Genomic DNA, 25,798 nt, shown 5'->3' on the forward strand with positions numbered 1-25,798 from the left:
ATTCACTGTCCAAAGAACCTGGCTGGACAGCTGCATGTACTCTCTGGAAATTGTATCCAGTTCTCCAGTCCCAAAGGTGCATAGTACCATTATCAGCTACAACAGACAAACAAACAAACAAACTTAGTATTTTGACCAGTTAATTTCTATCTATTTTCTAAAAACAGCATCATGAACAACTAGTAAATACATCAGGAATACATCACACAACATTGACACAGAATAGCTCAGCACACCCTATAAATTTTCCTATTTTCTGCTGTTTTCCTTCCTCAGAATCTCATCCAGATTTTCATCAGATAACCCAGAGAAATTATACACTACATCACAGGGCAATTGCAGCAAGTTGCTTTGGAGGCACAGTAAGGACTGGCATTCTGAATATCAATCTCCCTGCTCGGTAGCTCCACTGAAACTGAATGAAATTCAATTCAGAACCATCCAAGGACATGAAAGTGGCCCTAATCACTACAAAATGAAATGGTGTCCTGCAGCAGGCTGACAGGCCTAGATAAAGCAGAGCTTCATGAGCATCTCTGCCTAAGGACCTCCAGCCACATGTACATGGGGGAGAGGAGAGGAATGTGTATTTGTCATTTTTACCTCCTGAGATGAGAACACCATCGGAATTTACAGCCAGTGTGTTTATAATAGCATTGTGACCAGAGAGGTTCTGAATGAAGTTTCCATCTGGGAATTTCCACTGCTTAATATTGTCTGGAGAACCGGATGCAAATGTGTAACTGAAAGAAAATAAACACAGTATAATAAAGCTCAAAATAGCTGTAGTGAGAGCAAATGTCCTTCATTAAAACTACTGCTAAATGCTAGTTGCAAAATTACTTAATATTAAAACTGCTTTTCTGACATGTTTACATCACATGAAATTAAGCAATTTTATGAAGTCATGAATTACCTATTCCAACTGTTTCCTTTCTGCTTCATAAACTAAACTCTATAACATCCTATATGCCATAGGATTTAATATGCAAACAAATATTTAAAATGCACATTAAGTTCTCTTCAGTTGTTATACTGGCAAATTTTCATGTATAAGAGCATCATCAACAATGGTAATGGGAAAAATAAGACAACAAACCCCAAGCATAGGCTAATGGCTAGTCTTCCAAAATTACATAAGCAAGGAAAAAGCCCTGCAAAAATGTTACTAAGAAAGATAATTTCTTCCACTAAATTACCCCAAAATAAAAAATTCCTTCATTTAAAGATGTGCAAGCAGTTACATGGTTATTTGGGTAGCACATACAAAAGCCTGTAGAAATATTTTCATTTGCCACAATGTCCAGGGAATTTGCTGTCTATTTAAAAGATAACACAAATTAAAAAGTAATCATTACAAGAAAATACCAGAACATTAAAAAAATAGAAATACTGAACTACAGGCTGACAGTTGCTACCGTTTGACAAGAATACTCCAAGTTTATTTTCAAAAAGGTGTAATTGATGAAGCTGAAACTTGAATTATTTTTTTCTTCAGAATGTAAGTAAAACTAGAAATTTTTTCTATAGCTATAGCTAACAGGCTATACAAATTTTCAGACACACATTGGAACAGAGCTTATATCAAAGATTCTGAATTTCTGATAGAAATGACAAAATGTAATTTTAAAGTATTAAAGGCATAGAAGTAATCAAGTTCTATGTGAATTCCTTTTCTTCACTGTTTTAATGGGGATCTAAACAGGCAACAAAATAAATGTTGGGGGTTAGATTTGGTTTTGTTTTTTTTTCTCCTCTTCTCACAGAATTTTTTCCCATAAGTTTCCAAGAAGCCTTAATGACTACTTAGTCAGGACAAAAAGAGTGCTTGAGGGATATAGCAGCACGAAGCTACACCTATTGTTTTTGAGTCCCTGGGAGTGTCCCGCAGACGGGAGAGATGATTAGCTTTGGGGAAAGGCAAAAAGACAGATCTGGGGGAGGGGGAGGCACTCTTGCTCTCAGCGCCGAGGAGGACGGTCAGGCTGCCCTCTGCCTCTGCCTCGTCCTGGGAAATCTATCGTCATCTGCTGTGTACCCGGGAATCCTGAGCACGCTTTTCTCCAGCCTCTCCCCCCACCGTCGCTGCTTCTTCGGACCTTTGAGGCTCTCCTGCTACTCTGTAGCCCAGCATTGCCCAGCCCTGCCGGGACACCCCTGCTGTTCCAGCTGCCAGCGCAGAGCTCATATCATCCACCAGCCCGGGACTTTGCCTTCCTTCCAGTTCGGCCTCTCGGAGTCCTGCAGGGGCACCCAGATCAAACTGCTCTGGGCTTTTGTAAAAGAAAGCCCTCAAGGTTCTTGGTTCTGTTTATTATTGATGCTGTAGTTGTTGTTTGTTTGTCGTTTTGTCATATATACTAGTAAAGAACTGTTATTCCTACCCCCATACCTCTGCCTGAAAGCTCCTTTAATTTTCCTTTTAATTGGAATAATTTGGAGGGAGGGGATTTGAATTCTCCGTCTCTAGGGAGGTCCTGCCCCTTCCTAGCAGATATCTGTCTTTCAAACCAAGACAGACTATTGGTGCCCAACGTGGGGCTTGAGGGCATTGAGAGGAAAAGGAATAACAGTTCTTAAGTGACCTTGTGCACTGGGTATAGAAACCTCCCTAAATAGCATCATGTGGTCTAGCTTACCTTGGTTTGGGTGGCATGTGGTTGTGGCTGTGTTTCTCCCATTTGCAGGCCCTTATTTAAACATGGGCCCTATAACTAAGGCTACTGTGGCTGTTATCCAGTTTGCACTATGGGTTAATAAGGTGAGGAATTCATGGATTTTTAACTTCCTCTGGAAGGCAGGCACATGGATACATGGCTATCACACTAAGTGTTTGTTTGTGGGGTTACTTTAAAAATGGTACCTATTGTAAGGAAATGACACCAGGGGAAATTTTTTCCCAACCCTTTACTCAGCTCTTTGGGTCTATTTCACCAGTTTTTGAAGGGTTTAAATCCTCTCTGAATGCTAATGATATCATACAATGGCTAGTATTGCTCACAGGCCTATTCTATTTAATATTCCGAGATAAGGGGAGATTGGCCTGGATAACCACCCTGATACCTACCCCAGAGAATAAAGATACTACCCTAGAGACTGAGAGTGCTGCCATGGAGCCTGACACTGCCCTAGAGACTGGGGATGCTGCCCCACCACCTGACCCTGACATAAAGCCCACCTCAGGAATGAACCACCCAGATTGGGTGGGAGTTCTGGTGAAGGAGATGGGCAAGATGCTGAAGGAGCACACTTCCCTAGTGGTGGCCTCATTAGCCCCAGCTGCTGGCAAACCCTCCCCCTGCCCTGAAGAGGAAGAGTCTGAAGGTGCAGCAGTGGAACCCACAGACGTTACAACTGTCCAGGTTCCAGCTGAACCACAGGGGCAGTCACAGCCAGCAGCAGTTGCCCCTGTGGAAAGGAAGAAATATAAGGTGAAATCAGAGCACCCAAGTGATAAGGATAAAAAAGGAAGGCCCTCACAACCCACAGGGGAGCCAGAAGTTGAGATCATCACCGAGTCCCTGTCATATGAAAATCTCCGTACTCTGCAAAAAGATGTTGCACGACGGGGACGTGAGCCTTATACAGCCTGGTTACTTAGGGTCTGGGACCTTATGGGTAGAGGTGTGCAACTGGATGGTGGTGAGGCAAGGAATATGGGACCCTTGACCCAAGACTCAGGTGTGAATCAGGTATTTGTAAAAGAGCAAGGACCCCTTCACCTTTGGGACCGGCTTTTAATGAGTGTAAGGGAGAGGTTTGTCCACAGAGACAGAATGCAGGAGCACCACCTTAGCATGCGCTGGAAGACTGTTGAGGAAGGGATCCAACAGCTGAGAGAAGTGGCAATACTGGAGGTAGTTTTTGGGAGGGGTGGACGGCATAACAATGACCCCGACAACGTCAGGTGCACAGGGCAAATGTTGTGGAATCTAGCAACTAAAGGGCCATCTGAATATAAAACATTCATGTCAATGATTAATGCTGATACCAGCCGAGTGACTGTAGGTTCTGTAGCCAGCAAGCTTAGAAATTTTGACAGTATGATCAGTGGCCCAATACAGACTCAGGTCTCTGCCGTGGTTAAAGAACTCCAAGAGGAGATAAGGGAGGTGAGGGAGGAGATGAGGAGGAACAGTTCCCATGTGGCACCGGTGCGAGCCACAGGCCCCAGAGTCAGAACCCAACGTCCTTCAGCTAGAGAGAGAGAGTACATCCCAAGAGCTGACCTGTGGTCCTTCCTGCGTGACCATGGGGAAGACATGGGAAGGTGGGATGGGAAACCCACTTCTGCCCTAGCAGCACGGGTGCGTGAGCTCAAAGAGAGAAACACTAACCGAGGGGGTTCCACTAGAATGAAGGTAGCCTCAGCCTCCCATGACCAGGCTGTCAGGTATTACAGAAATGAGGATGCTCTGTCAGACCCCCTTGAAGGAACCTCTACTATGTATACACAGGAAGAGAGTAGTAACCGGTGCTAGAGGGGCCCTGCCTCTAGCCAGGAAGAGGCACGGGAAAACCGAGTCTTTTGGACTGTGTGGGTTCTATGGCCTGGCACATCAGAGCCACAGAAATATAAATCTTTGGTTGACACCGGTTCTCAGTGTACCCTAATGCCGTCAGAACATGAGGGAGCAGAACCTATTTCCATTGCCGGGGTGACAGGGGGATCACAAGAATTGACTCAGTTAGAAGCCGAGGTGAGCCTGACTGGGAAGGAGTGGCAGAAACATCCGGTTGTGACTGGCCCAGAGGCTCCGTGTATTCTGGGCATAGACTATCTCAGGAATGGCTATTACAAAGACCCTAAGGGGTTCAGATGGGCTTTTGGAATAGCTGCTGTGGAGGCAGAGGGCATTAAGAAATTGAACACCTTGCCTGGATTATCAGAGAACCCATCTGCAGTAGGACTCCTGAAGGTAGAAGAGCAACGAGTACCTGTTGCCACCTCGACAGTGCATCGCCGGCAGTATCGGACGAATCGAGATGCTGTGATCCCCATTCACAAGATGATCCGAGAGCTGGAGAGCCAAGGGGTGGTCAGTAAAACCCACTCACCCTTCAACAGCCCCATTTGGCCTGTGCGCAAGTCTGACGGGGAATGGAGACTGACTGTGGACTATCGTGGCTTGAATGAAGTGACTCCACCGCTGAGCGCCGCTGTGCCGGACATGCTGGAACTTCAGTACGAGCTGGAGTCCAAAGCAGCGAAGTGGTACGCCACAATCGACATTGCTAATGCGTTTTTCTCCATTCCTCTGGCTGCAGAATGTAGGCCTCAGTTTGCTTTCACCTGGAGGGGCGTGCAGTACACCTGGAACCGACTGCCCCAGGGGTGGAAGCACAGTCCCACCATCTGCCATGGACTGATCCAGGCTGCACTGGAAAAGGGTGAAGCTCCAGAACACCTACAGTACATTGATGACATCATTGTGTGGGGGAACACGGCAAGGGAAGTGTTTGAGAAAGGAGAGAAGATCATCCAGATTCTCCTGGAAGCTGGTTTTGCCATCAAAAAGAGCAAAGTCAAGGGACCTGCCAAGGAGATCCAGTTCCTGGGAGTAAAGTGGGAAGATGGGCGGCGTCAGATTCCCATTGAAGTCATCAATAAGATCACTGCGATGTCTCCACCGACCAGCAAGAAGGAAACGCAAGCTTTCCTAGGCGCCATAGGCTTTTGGAGAATGCACATTCCCGAGTACAGCCAGATTGTGAGCCCTCTCTACCGGGTAACCCGCAAGAAGAACGATTTCCATTGGGGCCCTGAACAGCAACAAGCCTTTGCCCAGATCAAGCAGGAGATCGCTCATGCAGTGGCCCTTGGCCCAGTCAGGACAGGACCAGAAGTGAAGAACGTGCTCTACTCTGCAGCCGGGAACCATGGCCTGTCCTGGAGCCTTTGGCAGAAGGTGCCTGGTGAGACTCGGGGTCGACCACTGGGATTCTGGAGTCGGAGCTACAGAGGGTCTGAAGCCAACTACACCCCAACAGAGAGAGAAATCTTGGCTGCCTATGAAGGAGTCCAGGCTGCCTCAGAAGTGATTGGCACAGAAGCCCAACTCCTCCTGGCACCCCGACTACCTGTGCTGGGGTGGATGTTCAAAGGAAAGGTTCCCTCTACCCACCATGCCACCGATGCCACATGGAGCAAATGGACTGCCCTCATCACTCAGCGCACCCGTATCGGAAACCCAAATCGCCCTGGGATTTTGGAGATAATCACAGACTGGCCAGAAAGTGAAAACTTTGATCTCACAGATGGAGAGGAACAAGAGCAAGTGACACGTGCCGAAGAAGCTCCACCGTATAATCAGCTGCCAGCAGAAGAAACGTGCTACGCTCTTTTCACTGACGGTTCCTGTCGCATCGTAGGGATGAACCGCAAGTGGAAAGCAGCCGTATGGAGCCCCACACGACAAGTTGCACAAGCCACTGAAGGAGAAGGTGGATCAAGTCAACTTGCAGAACTCAAGGCTGTTCAGTTGGCCCTGGACATTGCTGAAAGAGAGAAGTGGCCAAAGCTCTACCTCTACACTGATTCATGGATGGTAGCCAATGCTCTGTGGGGTTGGCTGGAAAGGTGGAAAAAGGCCAACTGGCAGCGTGGGGGAAAACCAATCTGGGCTGCTGATGAGTGGAAAGACATTGCTGCTCGGGTAGTCAAGCTACCTGTAAAAGTCCGCCATGTAGACGCCCACGTCCCCAAGAGTCGGGCTAATGAGGAGCACCGAAACAATGAGCAAGTAGATCAAGCCGCCAAGATAGAAGTGTCAAAGATAGACCTAGATTGGCAACACAAGGGAGAGTTGTTCCTAGCTCGATGGGCCCACGACGCCTCAGGTCATCAGGGCAGAGATGCCACCTATAAGTGGGCACGAGACCGAGGGGTGGATCTAACTACAGACAGCATTTCTCAGGTTATCCATGACTGTGAGACATGTGCTGCAATCAAGCAGGCTAAGCGAGTGAAGCCCCTATGGTATGGCGGGCGGTGGTCCAAATACAGGTATGGGGAAGCCTGGCAGATTGACTACATCACCCTTCCCCAAACCCGCCAAGGCAAGCACTACGTGCTGACCATGGTGGAAGCCACCACTGGATGGCTGGAAACCTACCCTGTGCCTCACGCTACTGCCAGGAACACCATCCTGGGCCTGGAAAAGCAAGTCCTGTGGAGACATGGCACCCCTGAGAGAATCGAGTCAGACAATGGGACCCATTTCAAGAACAGCCTTATAGCAGCCTGGGCTAGGGAACATGGCATTGAGTGGGTGTACCATATTCCTTATCACGCACCAGCAGTCGGGAAAGTAGAACGGTGCAATGGCCTGCTTAAAACCACCTTGAAGGCATTGGGTGGGGGGACTTTCAAAAACTGGGAGATTAATTTAGCAAAGGCCACATGGTTAGTGAACACTCGAGGTTCCACCAACCGAGCAGGCCCTGCCCAATCTGAGCCCCTGAGAACAACAGATGGAGATAAGGTTCCAGTAGTACACATGAGAGGTATGCTGGGAAAAACTGTTTGGATTAATTCTGCCTCCAGCAAAGACAATCCCACCTGTGGGGTTGTCTTCGCTCAGGGACCAGGATGCACCTGGTGGGTGATGCAAAGGGATGGAGAGACCCGATGCATACCTCAAGGAGACCTTGTTTTAGGATGAACTACCCACATCATGTGTCTGTACCCATATCTGTATGTATAGATGTATATAATTTAGGACATGCATGTGTATATATATATATATTTTGAAGGTTTAAATTCAATGTAATAGGTTGGTATGGAAAAAAATTCGGGGTGGATGATGTTGGGGGTTAGATTTGGTTTTGTTTTTTTTTCTCCTCTTCTCACAGAATTTTTTCCCATAAGTTTCCAAGAAGCCTTAATGACTACTTAGTCAGGACAAAAAGAGTGCTTGAGGGATATAGCAGCACGAAGCTACACCTATTGTTTTTGAGTCCCTGGGAGTGTCCCGCAGACGGGAGAGATGATTAGCTTTGGGGAAAGGCAAAAAGACAGATCTGGGGGAGGGGGAGGCACTCTTGCTCTCAGCGCCGAGGAGGACGGTCAGGCTGCCCTCTGCCTCTGCCTCGTCCTGGGAAATCTATCGTCATCTGCTGTGTACCCGGGAATCCTGAGCACGCTTTTCTCCAGCCTCTCCCCCCACCGTCGCTGCTTCTTCGGACCTTTGAGGCTCTCCTGCTACTCTGTAGCCCAGCATTGCCCAGCCCTGCCGGGACACCCCTGCTGTTCCAGCTGCCAGCGCAGAGCTCATATCATCCACCAGCCCGGGACTTTGCCTTCCTTCCAGTTCGGCCTCTCGGAGTCCTGCAGGGGCACCCAGATCAAACTGCTCTGGGCTTTTGTAAAAGAAAGCCCTCAAGGTTCTTGGTTCTGTTTATTATTGATGCTGTAGTTGTTTGTTTGTCGTTTTGTCATATATACTAGTAAAGAACTGTTATTCCTACCCCCATACCTCTGCCTGAAAGCTCCTTTAATTTTCCTTTTAATTGGAATAATTTGGAGGGAGGGGATTTGAATTCTCCATCTCTAGGGAGGTCCTGCCCCTTCCTAGCAGATATCTGTCTTTCAAACCAAGACAATAAAGCACTTCTAAGAACTGCTTCAAAGCTTCAATTCTCACAGTAAGGTTTTTTAAGGCCAGTTAGATTGAAATGCCTTGTGCAGTGAACCACATTCAAAACAAAGGCCATTCTATTAATCACTGTCTCCTTTAGCAATAATCACAGGTGTGCAATGGCACATTACAAAACTACTGCAATTCCTACTCACAACCATTCAGTTACATATTTATTAGCCTTACGAGCAGTGTATCACTGAGTTTTAAGGACTGAATGAAAGGCACACACATAAGTAACTCTGGGATATAAGACATTCTCAGGGCTGCTAATGTACACCAATGCCAATACTAGCGAAGCACAATCAGTGTAGTAAAATGTATCTGATAATTGATATGTACATTTTTGCATCATCCTAAGTGCATTCGTTTCTCACATGATTATGCTCTACCATTCTAGATCATCATTCACATTGGCTCTCTTCAATTCTCAAAGAACTGTGAAAGTGTAACAGAATAAAGAAAACTTACTGTCTTGGATGTAGCACTACTGCTCTTACAGATTTCTTGTGATTTGTTAAAGTAACACGAGTTTTTCCTGCCACCAAGTCCCAGAGCCGTATGGTAGTATCATGACTGCCTACAATGAGAAGAAAATTTTAAAAAAGTAGCAGAAACCATCACCTTGATTTTAGCATAATCATTACTTCGCTAAGGCAGCCAAAATGATGTGTAAGAGACAAAAATATTGTGCTAATGTCATCTCAGACGAAGATGTCAGATTGCAAAAGTATTTTTCCTCAATTTTAAATCCAAGAACTAAGAAGTTACACTGCAAAGCTGGACTTTGACATAATGGGAAAGAGAAAGGAAAAGAGATCACTACATGTCAACACCGGTGGCTATTAGGTATCAAAAAGGGGGTTCCCAAAAATGTCATAGATGGCTTGCCCCTAGATAAACTGCAGAAGATTATCACAAACTGGCATTTTAAAAAACCTAACCTGCCAGTGCTATCCACCGCCAAGAAATCACAATCTAGCACACACATTTCTTCTGAGGATCTGGGCAGTGAGCCAAGAAACAATCAAATAATTCAACCCACCGCACCCTTCACCTCTCAGCAATGAAACAAGTTACACCAAAACCCCCTTTCTCAGGACCTAATAGGCCTTAACAGTGAATCAAAACAGGTTTTTCACTAAAACCATTGCTCAATAGTGAGCTGAGCAATGGTTTTTGGAGGTACGTTAGAATGCTCACAAAGAATGGAAAAGGAGACCTATTAATTACTGACACAGTCGGTAAAGTCCCCGGCTAGCTCTGATTCCCGGCTGTGCCAAGAGCTGTTCCCGAATCTGCCGGCAGACTCAGGTAACAGAGCAGAACAAGGCGGTTCTTCCACGGCAACTGGTGTTACAACAGGTGTCTAGGCTTCAGAGCAAGAACTAGAGAAGACTCCTTTTTGTACAGTTTCTCAGAGACCTTTATTCCCCGAGATGGGGGTACAAAAATGAGCAAAGAACAAAGCCCAAGGTTGCTTTTAAACCCGAGCGGTGGGGGAGTGTGGAACAAGCAGGTGATTGGTCCCAGAAGAGATGGACAGGGGTTTTTCCATAACATAGGGCAGGATCAGGGGAGAGATGGACAGCTGACCGAAGCTTCCAGGAACAGGGCAGGGGTAGGGGAGGTACACGAAGAGGGGGACATGCCTGGGCAGCACCCAATATATCGAACAGGGAAGAACCATTGTGATACAGAACCCCAAACAGCTTAACAAAAATCAGCCACCACAAATTACAGCCATTTTAGGTCCCAAAAGAACACGTATAACTTGTTGACACAGGTGCTCAAATCTCTGCCTTAACAATTAGAGATGCCCAGAAGTGTGGAGTTGTCCCAACAAAAAAGACATACTGTTTTCTAAACACACTTGGAATCTCTGAAGTCATGACAGCAACTCTAGTAAAAATCCTTTTGCCAGGAGATGAAAACATGCTCTCTATAGACATAGTGATAGGAGACATTCAATACAGTCTCCTAGGGCTAAATGCCATCATTGGTAAACAATGGTTTGACAACGAAGGGAACCTCTGGTCTTTGGTGCACCAATTCCCAACATTAGACTACTTCAAACAGCACCGCCCCTACCACACAGCAAAGTGACAAATGTAAAACAATACCCTATCACCGTGGAGGCCTAGCCAGAAAACAGTCTGGGAACACAGATCTGGGTGCAACAGAGCATGCCGGGCAGAAGACCCGGTTTATTTACAAAAACCTACTTTTATACTTTTTCTATGAGGCCTGTGGATTGGAGGAAGGAATTCCCACCTCCACATCACATTGGTGAAGGGGACTGTCACACAGTCTTGTTTGTCCCGGCAGGGAATGTAAAAACAATGGCTATGTTTATAGAACATAGCTGATGTTTACATTAAAAGAGCGTGAGAAGGTACGAACTTCTTCTTTAATATGAACGCTCAGCAAAACTGGGAAAAACTCATGGCAACATAAAGCTTTCAGGAATTGTTGTGAATCTTTTGAGTTGATATATAAATATTTTAACTCAGAGCTTTGCAATTTGGGGAATGAAATAAACCCAATACATTTTCATGAAGAATGGACCAGCACTTAGGATTTTATTTTTTTCATGACTCTGTTCAGGTCATTTGGTCATAAGTTTCAGTGTTTGGCTTAAACAAATTAAAAGGAGAAGTTTTAAATTATAGCTTCAATAGTTCATATGAGAGACTTTTTTGCCTGTGATCAAGTAGAGTTGAAAAGTACAGATCAGCCATAAGTAACTGTAAAGGTACTTATGAAGTTAGACAAAGTGATTTAAAATGCTTGTGAACATTTCTGTAACTGACATCAAAACTGAGTTCATGTTGTACATGGCATCACAGAAGTCAAATTGGCTGAGAGAAATTTTTCACAGCATAGGATGTACTCTGCAGTGAATCCCAAATGCCTTAAGTAATACGGGTTATGTGTACACAGTATAACACCAGAGACCAGAGCATGGAGAGCCTTAAGGAAGGGAATCCTTCAAGGGACACAGGCACCATAAATAATCCAGTTTATCAAAGTGATATGTAAGAGGCAAAGATCTGCTGTTTAAAATTCTGATTTCCATATGTCCAGTCCTCATGAGGAGTGAATAAGATTTCCCAGAATTCCTCAGTATGAATCTCAAAATAAAAGCAGGTTCCTTTTGAGTACACTTATGGAAGTTTACAGGCAAACAGAATACTAGGAGTTAACCAAGAAGATTAAAAAAAAAAAACCCATGTGGTTATCTGTGTGATGAGCTTTGGTCAACCACAAATCTCCGGCTATATTTGGATTGGCTAAGCAGATAGGGAGAAGACTGGTCAGATTTATTTGCTGGGTTTACCAGAATGTATGGGAGACATAAGGGTTTATGATTCATGTACATAATTAATAAAGGCCCCTTGTCATCAGTTAAACCCCTGTGCTCATGTATTATCTGTCCTGATGTGTGGTGAAGGCCAGATGGATTTCTTTGGAAGATAAGCACTTTGATTCATATTGTTTTGTACCTTTCTTCTTGGGCACTCAGTATACAGTGAAAGATGTCATAGGACACTAAAGTACATATGCAAAACTGTGATTGACAGAATGCTTCTACAGGATGAGGTTTGGAAAGCCAAGGTTTTCGTGTGAGTGACCAGGTGTATCAGAGGGCACGTATCATTATTTCACATTAAATTTAATGCATAATTGCTTGCGCTGAGTGCTGGCATACACTAAACACCTAACTCCATTTCTCTCCCCTTTTCCTTGGCCGTCAGATGAAATCATAAACTGGGCTGTGCTGGACCACGAGGAGCCGACACACCACAAGCTGTGGGTGCTGACGACGGACGCGAGCCGGCCCCAGCGCAGCGCCATGGCCGCCATGCGCATCTCCGTGTGCGACCGCAACAACTACACACTGTGCTTACCGCAGGGGGCGCTGCACCACCAGGTGGGCCCAGCCAGGCAGAGGGCAGCGCTCAGCGCCGCCTCGAGCCACGCACTGCACACTGCCAGACCTAAAGCACAGCACGAGCATAATTCTCTTTATGGGTGCAGTGGGACCCCTTTTGATTTCTGACCTCGAGTTTGCCATAGTAAAGATGTTTGAGTTAGCGCTCTATGCAGACTGTGGCAGAGGGTTGCTAAAACTCTGTTGTTTAACTATCTCCTGAAATGCTGGTTGCACTCACTGTAAATATTACTGAAGTGGAAAATAGAGCAGAAGCTAAACTCTTGTGTTATGGCCAGGGTTTTGTTTTAAGACTGGCTTTATCCATGTATAATTGAAAATCATTTATAAACTGCTTGGTGACAGATTTTGGAAGGACAGCCACCAGGGACGTTTATTAACACCATCTTTGCAAAAGACTTGGATTCTGGAAACAACAGTGTTGTATTATATTCAGTAGAATCAGGTAAGAATTTAAAGGGTTATTAATACAAAAGGATACATTAAAATTACTAGCATTTTAGAAAAGCCATGTATCATACAAGGTTTTATGTTTAATTTGTGTCTGGTGGAATAGAAATACCTTTGTAAATAGGAATCAGCACCATCATGTGTCTTACGGAGTATCTAAGGAAATGCAAGCCGCTGCGTTTCCTCCCTTCACTCTCTGCCCCATCTTCCATGGGATTTAGTTGCTTCTGTGGCTGGCCAGAGAGTGTTCAAACAGAACTCAGAAAAGATTAGGACTATGATCTTGTACTGTACAGTTTAGTATTTCAGTCAGTTATTTAACATCTCAAAGGAAAAATGTTCTCCCTTTTCCCATGACCAGTTGAAAATTTTCCTGCTAAAATAACAGTTTGTGACAGTCTGAGACAGGGATCAGAGGGATCAGCAGATAATCTAGGCAAACAATGAGATTTGAAATTTAAGTTCAGATTCCACCCTTTGTTTAGCACTGTGTTTACCTGTTTTAGGCGTGGCTGCCTAAAAACACTTCTCTTTAGTTTTCCCCATGATTCCTACATGTAATAGTTCACTTCTGGAGTAAGCTATAGAGTTGTCACAATCCGATGGACGGTCGTGATGGTTCGTTTTGATTTCAAAGTGGAAAAGAGGCAAAGAGAACTTAGTACAAGTAAAATCAATGTATCTTTATTGATACCCACCATATGCGATAGAAGAGAAGGGGAAGAAAGAGAGAGAGAGAGAAAAGAGGAAAAAAAGGGGGGGGGAGGTATAGCTACCAACAGCAGACGTGAGTCCTCATGACGCTGGAACCAATAGACCACCTTCGCAGTCCTCGTGGCGTGCGCCAATAGATCCGTCTTCTCCATCGGGAAGGCCTCAGAGGCTCTCTTTTTCAGGGAGCTTATTATAGTTCTTTTTCGAGGCGAGAGGCAACAGGCCAATGAGGGGGGGAGACCTCGTGAGTATTGCAGGTCTTCTTGCACAATGTAGAAGCAGGGCAGGCTGGGCTTTGCGGCAGGTACAGCACAGTCAGTCAGAGCAAACACAGCCTCCGCAAACACGGCCCAGGTACCGTGACAGCCCCCCATTGTTTCTGCACGGGTCTTTGAGAAGGGCGTCTTGGTCCAATGGGTGCACCTGCAGGGAGGAACCTGGGTCCCACCTCAATCAGGCCAGAACTCCTGTGTTGTGGTTTAGGGTCTTGGGGTCTCAGCCTCTGACAATCGTGAGACAGATGAGGGATCTTCGGACCGATTCTTACAAGGGTCCAGTTTTGTTTGTGGTGAAATTAATAACATAGCAGTCCTAAATTAGAACATGAGTGGGACTGGGGCATTAATACTGGTAGGAGACATAGATGTGATGTCTGGTTTTGATGCATACCACTTGCTACACTTTCATGGAAGTAATATCTCCATCTGTAACCAGGAAGGAAAACAGGTCTGTTCCTCCTGCTTTCCTTCACTATTGCTTCAAAACATAAGAGCTACCAGGAACAGAACTATTTCTTTTTTGTTTGGTTTCTGTTCTATTCTACCAGTTTAATGTAATCAATACTTTTTAAGCTCAGGATTTGTAATCTATGGTTATTTGCATGTAGAGTTTACTGTTTCATCAGAGCAAGAAAACATTATTCCCTTAATTTGGATATAAATGACTGCCTATTCCAGAGGGAATTGGACGGTATCTTAGACTTCTGCATTGTGAGTAAGAATATTTTGCACAAAAAAGAATCCCCCTTGTGAAAAAGTAGTGTGCAACCCTTTGTTTGAAAAGTGACAGCCAGACAATACCAGAAGTGTTTTTCAGGGGTCTCTGCCTGTTTATGTATCTAACTATATCCCCTTCCTTCAAACAGCACATTGAATTTTCTTTCTGGCTTCACTTTAGAGCCCCAGGGGGGAGTAAGTAAGAGTTCAAATTATAAAAATGGCTAGCAGCACAAAATATGACTGGTCTTGCAAAAGCTGTCTGGAAAGAACAAAAGGATAAAAACATGAGCAAACACACCCCCATCTCCCCCTCTTTCAAATACAAAAGCCACTAAAAATCCCTCCCAGCCTTGGAACTAGATATTTTCCTGATTAACAAATCCAGAAACAGCTGAGCTTCTCTGATACTAATATTTGTTTTTGTTAGGTGGCTCACAATCTTTAACATCTGGTCTTCTGTTTCATGGTGAAGTTTTTGCCTGTTTTATATTTAAAATAGTATTTTCTAGTTCTGGGACATTGTTCAGTACTTAAATATGAAGAAGAAATATGATCTGATTTACAGCCATATTTGTTAAACAGAGTGTCTTGGTTTGAAAGACAGCTGTCTGCTAGGGAGGGCCAGGACCACCCTTGGGATGGAGAATTCAAATCCCCTCCCTCCAAATTATTCCAACCCAGAAAATTAAAGGGGTTTTCAGGCAGAGGTTGGGGGGTAGGAATAACAGTCCTTTATTAGTGTGTCTAACAAGGCAAATAAACAGTAACAACTACAGCATTAGCAATAAACAGAACCAAGGACCTCGAGGGGCTTTGGTTTCACAAAGCCCGGGGCAGTCTGATCTCTTGGGACTCCAAGAGTACCAGGCTGGAGCGGTGGAAAATCCCGGGCTGGTGGATGAGATGTATCAGAAGCTCTGTCGGTGGTAGCTAGAGTGGCAGGGATGTCCCAGCAGGGCAGGGCAGTGCAGGGCTACAGAGTAGCAGAAAGCCTCAAAGCAGTGCTGAAGGAACGGTGGCAGTGGGACAGGGCCGGCCCGGCAGGGCAGGAGGAGGCAAGCTCAGGGTTCCTGCGCACACAAGCAGATGGTGGTTGATTTTCCAAGACCGGACGGGGGTGGGTAACAGCGAACTCCTGCAGCAAACAGCAGCCTGGCCGTTCTCTCTCCGATGCCCAGAGCAAGAGAACCAAGATGCCTCCAACCCTTTTACTTTTCCCAAAACTTGTGTTATCTCCCCTCTCTGAGGGAGAACTCCCAGAGACCCAAAAACAATAGGTGTAGCCTTGTGCTGCCATCTCCTTTGGCCACTTCTTTTAGTCAAGCACTCAGTCGTTAAGTCTCCTAGCAACATATGGGAAAAAATTCTGTAAGTGAAAAAGAAACAAATCTAACCCCCAACACAGAGACACAGCAGGTTAATTGGAGAATTCCATGCAGACCAGCGCTCTGTTCTTCAATCATGGGACTGCCACAAGATGAAGAGCTGCAAGTGTCAGCTGTTAAGCTTGTAAATGTTGCTTTTAAAATGGGGTAATTTTTAATGTTTTTGAGATCCTAAAGGAGTGTCAAGATAGAAGCAATATATTAAGCTATGCAGGAATGTTAATGAAAAATGCCAACAAAATACATGAGGAAAAACTTATAAAAGAGCTATGAGGTTTACACACCAGATGAGTTTTAGGTTGCAGGGAAGTAACCTAAAATTTCCAAATGCCCCTTCCTCTTACTAGAAAATCAAAACATGTCATCCTTTAAAAATATTTGTTTGGAAATGGGTGGTCACATGACCCTATGTCCCCTTCTGCATTATCACTTAATCAGAGGGACATTAATCCCAGCTGTGTGTGCTATTTATTCCTTTGTGATGCTGGCAGTTGGAAAGTGATTTGCCTGGTCTTCTTTATGACTGTCAATTGGATATAGTATAGCATTTATAACAGAAATTAGTGTGTATTTATAGGGCATCTGGAACTACTGCTTTGTGTGTTAAGACTAGCATTGACAGAGGTTTTTAGTTATATTTGGAGCAATTATGTGAATACAGCATTGGCCTTTGACCACACAAGAGCCAAGAGAAGCCTAGTTACACTGATAACATGCACAAATTGTCAAGTGCTCTCCATGTGTCTGTGAAGTAGTCCTTGTTCTCCAGAATGAGTAGCAAGCAGTGTGCAGGGAGCATTCCTAGACTTGCAGAGGGCTACATTTCTGCAGAAGTCCTCATCATCTTCAGGTTCTTTGGGAGCCATAGCATTGCCTTCCTCTTTTCTGTTAAGGGAAACAACTTTTCCATCAACTCAAAGGAGGAGAGGAGGAGGACGTGGTCAGGACACTAAGTATTTTAACACCTAGGAAATAAACAGTTGTTCAGGAAATTAGGTAAAAATATGTGGGATTGCATTTTATGGAAATGGTTTGCTCTAGCTCACCCCTGGAAAATGTATGGTTTATCCCAAGTCTGTAACCTCCCTGCAGTATCCTGTATCTGTAACCTCATTGGCTGGAGAATGCTACCGCGCCCCTTTGGACCTCTGTGATAAGAATGCTAAGGCAAGAGGTCTCGCCCTCTTTGCCCCCCTTCCCCTGGAGGCGTCCGGATGCTCCCCTTCCCTCTTCCCCTTTCCCCCTCTCCCCTTCCCTTCCCCCCTCCCTCAGTGAATAAACCCTCACCTCATCAGCACCCCACCGGCGTCTGAAGTCTCTTTGCCTGCCAGCACGGGAACAACCACGACCTCAAGGACCCCGGGGGTCTCCCGGGGGGCACTCCCTGGGGACCCCCCATAAATTTAAACAACAACAAAAATACATAGCTAACTATCACTGTGTACTTAGGTCACTAATCTCTGAGAAATCTCTAGTGTTAGTTTGTCTGCTTTCTGGGCCATTTTGTCTAAATGCCAGTTTCTGTAAGGCCTGAATGTTCAGCCAGTCAAAGTTCACAGTAACACATTGCTTGGTGTTTTTCAGGCCACCATTTTTTTTTTTTTCTACAGTTTCTGTGATCATCTTAAAGAGAACAGAGCTGAGAGATTGTCTGAGTTTTGGAGAATCTCATGCAAATGAAAGTCTGGCCAACAGGCTGGACAAGGCAGAGGTGAAAAATTTAATTGTAAAAACATATGTATTTATGGCAGGTTACTTTTGCAAGCTCAAGAAGAGACTGAGGCCATTAGAGTCTAGTTATTGAGAGATTCAAAATTTTTCTGTTCCATGCTTCATTTGCTCCTTCCAGTTTCCTTATTTTTTATCCATTTCTCCTATACTTTCTTCCTTTTCTCCTCAGACACAAAAGGACATATTTAGGGTGTATGATATAAGCAGAAGTTGTCTAATTCAGGTAACTTATGGAGATGAGAGCTAAGGGAACGTTTCTGGAAATGCAGTGAGCATGAGCTTTTAGAGCAATGACTGACATGCTGTATGGGTGTTAAAATTTTTCTCAGTGTAAAAGTTTTTTCTGACTTTCAATCAAATGGCTACACTTGGAATACATTTTAAAAATAGATTGATAAAAATACTAGAAATATAGACATAGGGCATTTCAGTTTTCACTGTCTTTATAGTGGGTTATCAGATAAAAAAAATGAAAATGCGAAACACTTACAAAATGGAAGTCCCAAGGGGTTCTTCTTATATATATGTCTTTCCAATATTTTCATTTTTTTTGTTACTTTCACTGCCACCAAAATATGCACAAAACTATTTCATGCAATATTTGAATTTTAGTGTAACTGTTAAGTGTAGGTTTTAGCAAAATACTGAAAATGCATGCAATTCACATTATGTGTTCTGTTTCTCATATCTCCTGTGACTTTTGCTTAGGCTGGGATTTTGTGTCATGAAATATTATATGGAACAAAATAGCAGATCGGTGACTGCAGACATATTGTTGGGACCTACACCAGGAAATTAAACCAAAATCTATTTATGAAAACAGTAATATAGCAGCATTAATATTTTGAAACGACCATGAAAAACACAAAATGCATGACTGTCTCATTCAATACAATTGCCTCTATATATTGTTTCCTTTTGTTGGCAATTTCCTTGTTAATGTTCCAGATAGCAAGACTCAACCCAGAAGGGACTGATGGAGAATTAGAAAGCTATATTCATGCAAAAAATAGCAGAACAATATTGAAAAAACTCCTATTTGTTGGTTGTGAAAACCCAATTTTCTAACTAGTTTGCCGAGTGTTTTTTTTTTCCTTCAAATGTTACAGGTGCAATTATTTTACAGTTGCAGGTGATATAATTGGATACAAAAGTAAGCATCTATATATGCAGTCAACTAATTTGAATGTGCAGATTTGGAGAACGTAAACAGCTTCATGCTCACTTAGGTGCCTATGGAAATATAGTTCTTTATGCCTGTTTTGTGTACTACATCTGCACTGAATTTATTTTTACCACAATTGTTTACTGTAATAGCATCTGTTATGTTGCATGAGTTATTTAACCCACTAGCACACCTTATTAAAAATTCACATAACAGAAAGCTGTTTGGATAGTATTCTAAGAGAGAAGTACTTATAACAATTGTGATTTTCTCAGGTTCTGGTCATGTATACAAAGTAATAGATACTTCCCCATTCTACTAAAATTTGAAAGTAATTTGTATTCTGTCGGAGCCCATGTTTCAATGGATTCTCCACAAAGAGAGAAAAGTACAGGGGTTGAATTAAAGCTTTTAGAGAAATTAGAATATATTAAGCCACGTATACACAAAGTAGAGTTTTAAGCTTTAACTTTAAGAAAATGCACTCCAAGTGCTTAACTGCTAGCATAGAGTTCGGAGCTGCAGGCTTAGTGATATAACTTTAGACATAACAAAAATATAGTAGAGTACTGCTCATAACTTTAGATACAATTTCTACGCAAGTAAGATAAAGTTTTTTACACACAATAACATAGAGTTTTTAAGTTAGTAAGATAGAGCTTTTTACGTTAATAAACGTGCTATGTGATATGCTGTATACATAAGATTTTGATACTGTCTTTTGTAGTTTTTTGTAGTTTTATGAACTTTAAGAATTGGACTTAGATTGGGTAGCTTACAGATAAAGATATGAATATGCATTTAGGATTTATGGATAAAAGGCCTCTGGGTTGGGAGTGAAGGTGTTGATCGATCGGTTTCCAATCTATCGATCCAACCCCCGCCATTCACAGCCTGAGGGAAGAGCCCTGTCTGGGAGCTGAGATGGGATTTATAAGGTACTATCTATTGCAGTCCTTGTCACTTGGGATCCAGGCCCCAGGGTCCCCCTCTGCCTTTGTGGCATTTGCCGCTGGAACACTGCTTGGGGCTCAGGACCCCGGGACCCCTTCCTGCCACTGCAGCTCTGCTGCTGGGAACACTGCTTGGAGACAAGAGCTGGAGCGGGAGGTTGCTTTGCTCTGAGGCTGGGATTCTGTGTTAAATTCTGTGCTAAATTGCTCTTTACCCTAGTGTTTCATCTTTCTAGGATTTTATGCTCATAACCCTTGTAAGACCGCTTATCCAGAACTCTTTTGCCTTCAGACCTATGCATTTATGTAATAAACAACTCTGCATAAACTTTAAAATGTCTTTGGACCTTTAAGATCTTTTAACCTGTAGAAATGGCCTGTTGCAGTATTCCATTTCTTGAAAATGAGAGAGCTATGAGTCAGTCTCTTTTCCCAGGGATTGGATATTAGGAAAAATTGCTTTACTTAATGGTTTGTCAAGCATTGGAACAGGCTGCCCAAAGAGGTGGTGGAGTCACCATCCCCAGAGGTATTTAAAAGACACATAGACATGGTACTTAGGGACATGGTTTAGTGAACTTGGCAGTGTTGGGTTAAAGGTTCCACTTGATGATCTTAAGGATCTTTTTCAACTTAAATGATTCTATAATTCTAAGTCATGAAGAGCTATTTGTTCGTCTGTGGTAAAATTATTCTTTGCAACTCTCAAATAAATGATGTGGCTGCAAGTAATAACTTTAATTAAAAGCCACTTTATTAGAGTGCCTCCAGTCCTTGATGAAAGATATAAGCATAATTTCCAACATTCACATGTTGCTGTGCAACAGCTTACTGTAAGATTGTAGCTACCCCCAGCTGGCTGCTGGTACAGAGCAGAAGCAGGACAGGTGACATCGCTGCAGTCAGTGTATTGTAGGGGTCAGCAGTGCTCTTTGCTGGTCCCATAATCTGTGAGTCACAGGAGAGACTTGTCCTTTCATGCCAGTTTGGAGACTAAGACTTAATTCTTTCTCTGGCCCTGTCTGCCAAGTTTAGAAATAGGAGGATCAGTCCTGAGCTATCTGTTGCCCTCCTGATGCACACACAATTGGTGTGAGTAAAGTCGGTACAAAACTGGGCAGTTGCTTTAGTACTCTATGGAGTTTCTCCATATTTTTCTAAATCCACATTAAATGGTTTATAATAACTGTGTACTCAGTGAAAGAAGAGGAGGTGAACCAAACAAGCCAGAGAGATCCAAATGGGTGTCACAGGTTCCTTTCCTCTGGGTCCTGCTCTTTTTCACTGTTTATTACAATGTTCAGTACTATGGAGGCAAGCTGTTACTGATTTGCTATAACACATATCCATTTTTACCCCACAGAAGAGGATATAGGATACTTCCAGACTGATGCTGTAAGTGGACAGTTAAGAATAACCCAGCCTCTGTCAAGTGCTGAGAGATCTGACTACAGAATGACGGTCACAGCCAAGGACCACAGCCTTCGCTTCAAGGACATGCTGCTCTTTATGTCCAGGTACTTATTTGTGTTGTACAGATAGAACAGTTATGTTAAATGCTTAGTTTCTTTGAAGAAAAAATCCAGTTTTGGAAGAAGATTGGGAAATAAACTGAAAAAAGGAAGAAGTTCAAAATTGTAAGCACCTTATGGTAATTTTTCGTTAGCTGTTTTTCTGTTGAGGGAGGAAATGAGAGGGCAGACTCGATTTGTTAAGAACGTACAACAGCGTTCTGGATCATCTTGCAAATAGATGATGCTTGTGCTATAGTAGGAGATGATTTGAAACACTGGAAAATATCCAGGTAGGCAGAAAGAAAAACAAATATCAAGTGGGACTGAAAGTGGGGAAAAGAGTAGACTTTTTTGTTTTCTCCACTAAGTAAGTTGCTCTCTTTTCTAAATTCTGTCTCTATAACCTTGTATAAGGATATCTCATTTCTTTGTGCTGGTTTATACAGAGCTGCTCTTTATGGGAGTGTGGAATGCAGCATGTGCTTATTCCATAGACAGCCACCTGCTGTTCTTTCAGCCACAGTGGGGCTGCTTTGTCCAGGCCACCTGTGCATTCCTCTGTCAGAGGCTGAATGTCATTGAGGCTGCTATTTTCAAGTCACCCTAAAGATGGTTAATTTTGGATAGCTTGTAGTAACATGCTTCAGTCCAGGCAAGGCAAATGCTGCTCCCACAGTTAAAGGACTCCTCTCCCTGAGCAATGGGAGAAACAACAGGTGATGAGTGATGAACTGACCGTAACCCCCATTCCCTGTTTCCCTGTACCCCTGGAGGAGGAGGTAGAGCTGGGAAGGAAGGGAGGGGTGGGGGGAAGATGTGTTTTTAAGGTCTTATTTTACTTCTCATTATCCTGATCTGATTTTGTTAGCAATAAGTTCAGTTAATATCTCTAATTCTGGTCTGTTTTGGCTGGGATGGTATTTGTTGAGTGATCTCTCCTGGTCCTTATTTCAGCTCATGAATCTTCATTATGTTTTCTGTCCCCTGTCCAGTGGCAGAGGGGAGTGAGAAAGCATCTTTGCTGGTACCTGGCATCCAGCCAGGGTCAGCCTACTACATATTGTAATATTCATAATAACAGTGGGAAAATATTGCAGACTTTGTGTTTTGGTTGCAGGTGATCCCACTTCCCAACGGGAGATCTGGCTTCTCTCAAGACTTCAAGTACTTTGTTTTACCTGAAAATTTTAAACCTGCACAAGTGTTGGATTCCCTGAAGGCGCCGAGTAACCATCTGACACTTAACAGGAAACTGCATTTTAGTATTGCTAAAGATGATAATGTTCATTTTGAAATAGGCAGCTTGACAGGAGACCTTTATCTTTCCAGGGAGCTTGACTATGAAACAGATTCACTCTTTCTTTTGCAAGTTATTATAAAGGATTATAATAATCCCCCACAAAATAGCACTGTCTTCCTAAGTATTGATGTAGAAGATTAGAATGATAATTCTCCATATTTTCAAGATGACTTCGTAGTGACTGGCATAGAAGAAAATGTACCTGTTGGCACTCTGGTTTACACATTCAGTGCAAAGGATGGAGATGGTGGTTTTCTGAATAGCAAAATAGAGTATTCCTTAGAAATTAGTAACATGGGTGAAAATCCATTTCTTATTCACCCTCTGTATGGCACTTTGACCACAGCTTCTCCACTGGACAGGGAGATTACTCGTTCTGTGATCTTGAAGGTGTTTGCAGAAGACCAGGCAATAAATCTGACTGATAGTCAGCTGGATTCCCTGGCTGTGAAAATTGTTATTTTAGATATCAATGACAACAGTCCCAGTTTTGTGTCTTCTCTTTCCTATGTCATGGAGGATGTGGAGGTGGGCTTCCTTGTACACCACATAATTGCAAAGATCCTGATGAGGGAAGAAATGGACAAGTTACATATCAGATTCTTTCAGGCAATGAAAACAAAGCATTTGTACTGGATAAAATCACAGGTACTGTAACTTCTCTTCTCTGGGGTTTCTTGTGTTGTGATTCTCACAGTAACATTTGGGAGTGCATACCATGCAATAGTGGAATACCACATTAATGTGGCACTCTGCCCAGGTTACTACTTATTGTCCTCAGGGGTGATTGCCTTGGGCAAAACACCACACAAGCAGAGCAGTACAGTGCACAGTGGTCAAGTTCTGTTAGACTCAGCTCAAAAATTTTGGCATAGCACTGTTACTGCATTGTGTAGGTGTACTGGGGCATCTTCCAATAGGGCATTAAGGAAGGTGGAAAGAAAATGCATGCAGTGAAATACTTATTCTTATTTTGGCATGATGCATACTTAAAGCATGTGCACACGTGTATGTTACAATATGTACACATGAGGAAAGCCAAAGTTGAGATCAAGGAGTCTGCATTATACTGCAGGTGGAACGTGTTCAGCGGAGGCTCAAAGTGCTGATGAATTTCATTTTTCATCCCTCTGAAATTCTCTGGTTTCTAATTATTATACTATGCTCTCACAAATGTGAATATCACCTTAATAGTTGTAATATTTTCTGCTTCTTATTCTGATTTTGAATTCATTAGTTGATGCAGCTGACACTGATTTGTAGAGCTCCTAATTGCATAACTTATGTGCAAAAGAAGACAAATATTTAAGTTAATTAAACTTAAAAAGTTAAGCCCAAAGTTAAATAAAAAGCACTCTCTGAACTTCACTTGAATTTTCCATGAATCCAAATTTCCCTGGATGCCAAAGGCAGTATTTCTGGGCCAATTAGCACTGTAGAGGGAATCACAGGTATGATTGACTGCAAAGTCCAGAAGCCTTGCTGCAGTGGCATGGTGATGTGACATTGAAGCTGAGAGTGCTGGAACAACTAGGATCCTAACCTGGACCACGATTTTTTTAAAAAACCTTTTTTCTTTAAATTAGGACTATTAACTACAGCCCAGTTTTTAGACCATGAGTGTTGTTGTTTAAATTTATGGGGGGGTCCCCGGGGAGTGCCCCCTGGAGACCCCCGGGGTCTTTTGGGGTCGTGGTGTTCCCGCGCTGGCAGGCAAGGAGACTCAGATGCCGGTGGGATGCTGATGAGGTGAGGGTTTATTCACTGAGGGAGAGGGGAAGGGAAGCGGGGGGGAAGGGAGGAGAGGGAAAGGGAGCATCAGGAGGCCTCCAGGGGTAGAGGGGCAGGAGGGGCAGAGCCTTCTGCCTTGGCATCCTTATCACAGAGGTTCAAAGGGGCGCGGTAACATTCTCCAGCCAATGAGGTTACAGATACAGGATACTGCAGGGAGGGTACAGACTGGGGATAAACCATACATTTTCCAGGGGTGAACCAGAGCAAACCATTTCCATAAAATGCAATCCCACACATGAGGTTCAGGAGCACTACAGTTTGACAGTCATAGCTCTTGATGATGGCAGCCCAGCTCTCTCTGCCACACAAGTTTTAACCATCATTGTTCTTGATGTGAATGATGAGACCCCAGTATTTCTGAAGCAACTTTATGAGACTGCAGTTCATGAAAACCGTGATCCAGGGGAGTTTGTCATAAGAGTGGAGGCTGTGGACCAAGATGCAGGTAATTTGAGTCTTTTTGCTGGTAGTTTACTTGTGGACTATAGTAGACCAATCCAGTCTTGATGCCTTGTGTGTGCAGCTGTTGTGCTTTTCCTAAGGTACTGTCTGACTTTTGAGTTTCAAAATACGAGTTTTGGTTCAGACTCTCAATCTTTAACTGGAGCTTGGAGGTATTCTGACTTGCACTCCAGGGTAACTTCTGCTCTGATGGGTATATTAAATGTAAAATGTGTTCTTGTGTGACAGAGCATATGTAGGTTTCACATGAAGAAAGCTAAGTTGTTCTGGTTATAAATCAGTGAACAATACTCAACTCAAAGTTAATATCTGAACATTACGTCACTCTCAGTCAGAGTGTTTTGGAAAGTTTTAAAGCATTTCACTAGTCAAGAGTCCTGGTTTTGTAAGAGAACCGGCAAGTATACACTCATCTTTTCTGACCAGAGAGGGGTATTGTCATCCAAGATTTTCTGGCTGGTTGAGCTGTGAAGGGATAGAAGAAGCTGCTCCGGATTTTAAGTAAGCTTTTACATGCTAAAGATTGTTAATGCATTGCTTTCAAAAATAAACAGAATGGATGAATAAGATGTGGGAATGGTTCATGTCCTCAGTGAATCACATGTAAGGACTAAACCTGAGAGAGTCTGCTAAGCAACAAAAAAAATCCATCCAGTTCTTCAACTACCTACTCTTTTGAGCTATCTAAAATGCATAGCATGTGATGTTACAGGTAGTACATGTGCTGGAGCAGTTATA

The 25,798-nt window shown here is 43.5% G+C and overlaps 1 pseudogene; it reads left to right on the top strand.

The window, feature by feature from the left end:
* The first annotated feature begins 9,811 nt into the window (after positions 1-9,811).
* The window catches only part of LOC134563369 (protocadherin-23-like), a 44,049-nt pseudogene continuing 28,062 nt past the window's right edge, over positions 9,812-25,798 (top strand).

The sequence above is a fragment of the Prinia subflava genome, chromosome W, assembly GCF_021018805.1.
Source record: "Prinia subflava isolate CZ2003 ecotype Zambia chromosome W, Cam_Psub_1.2, whole genome shotgun sequence".
Lineage (NCBI taxonomy): Eukaryota > Metazoa > Chordata > Aves > Passeriformes > Cisticolidae > Prinia > Prinia subflava.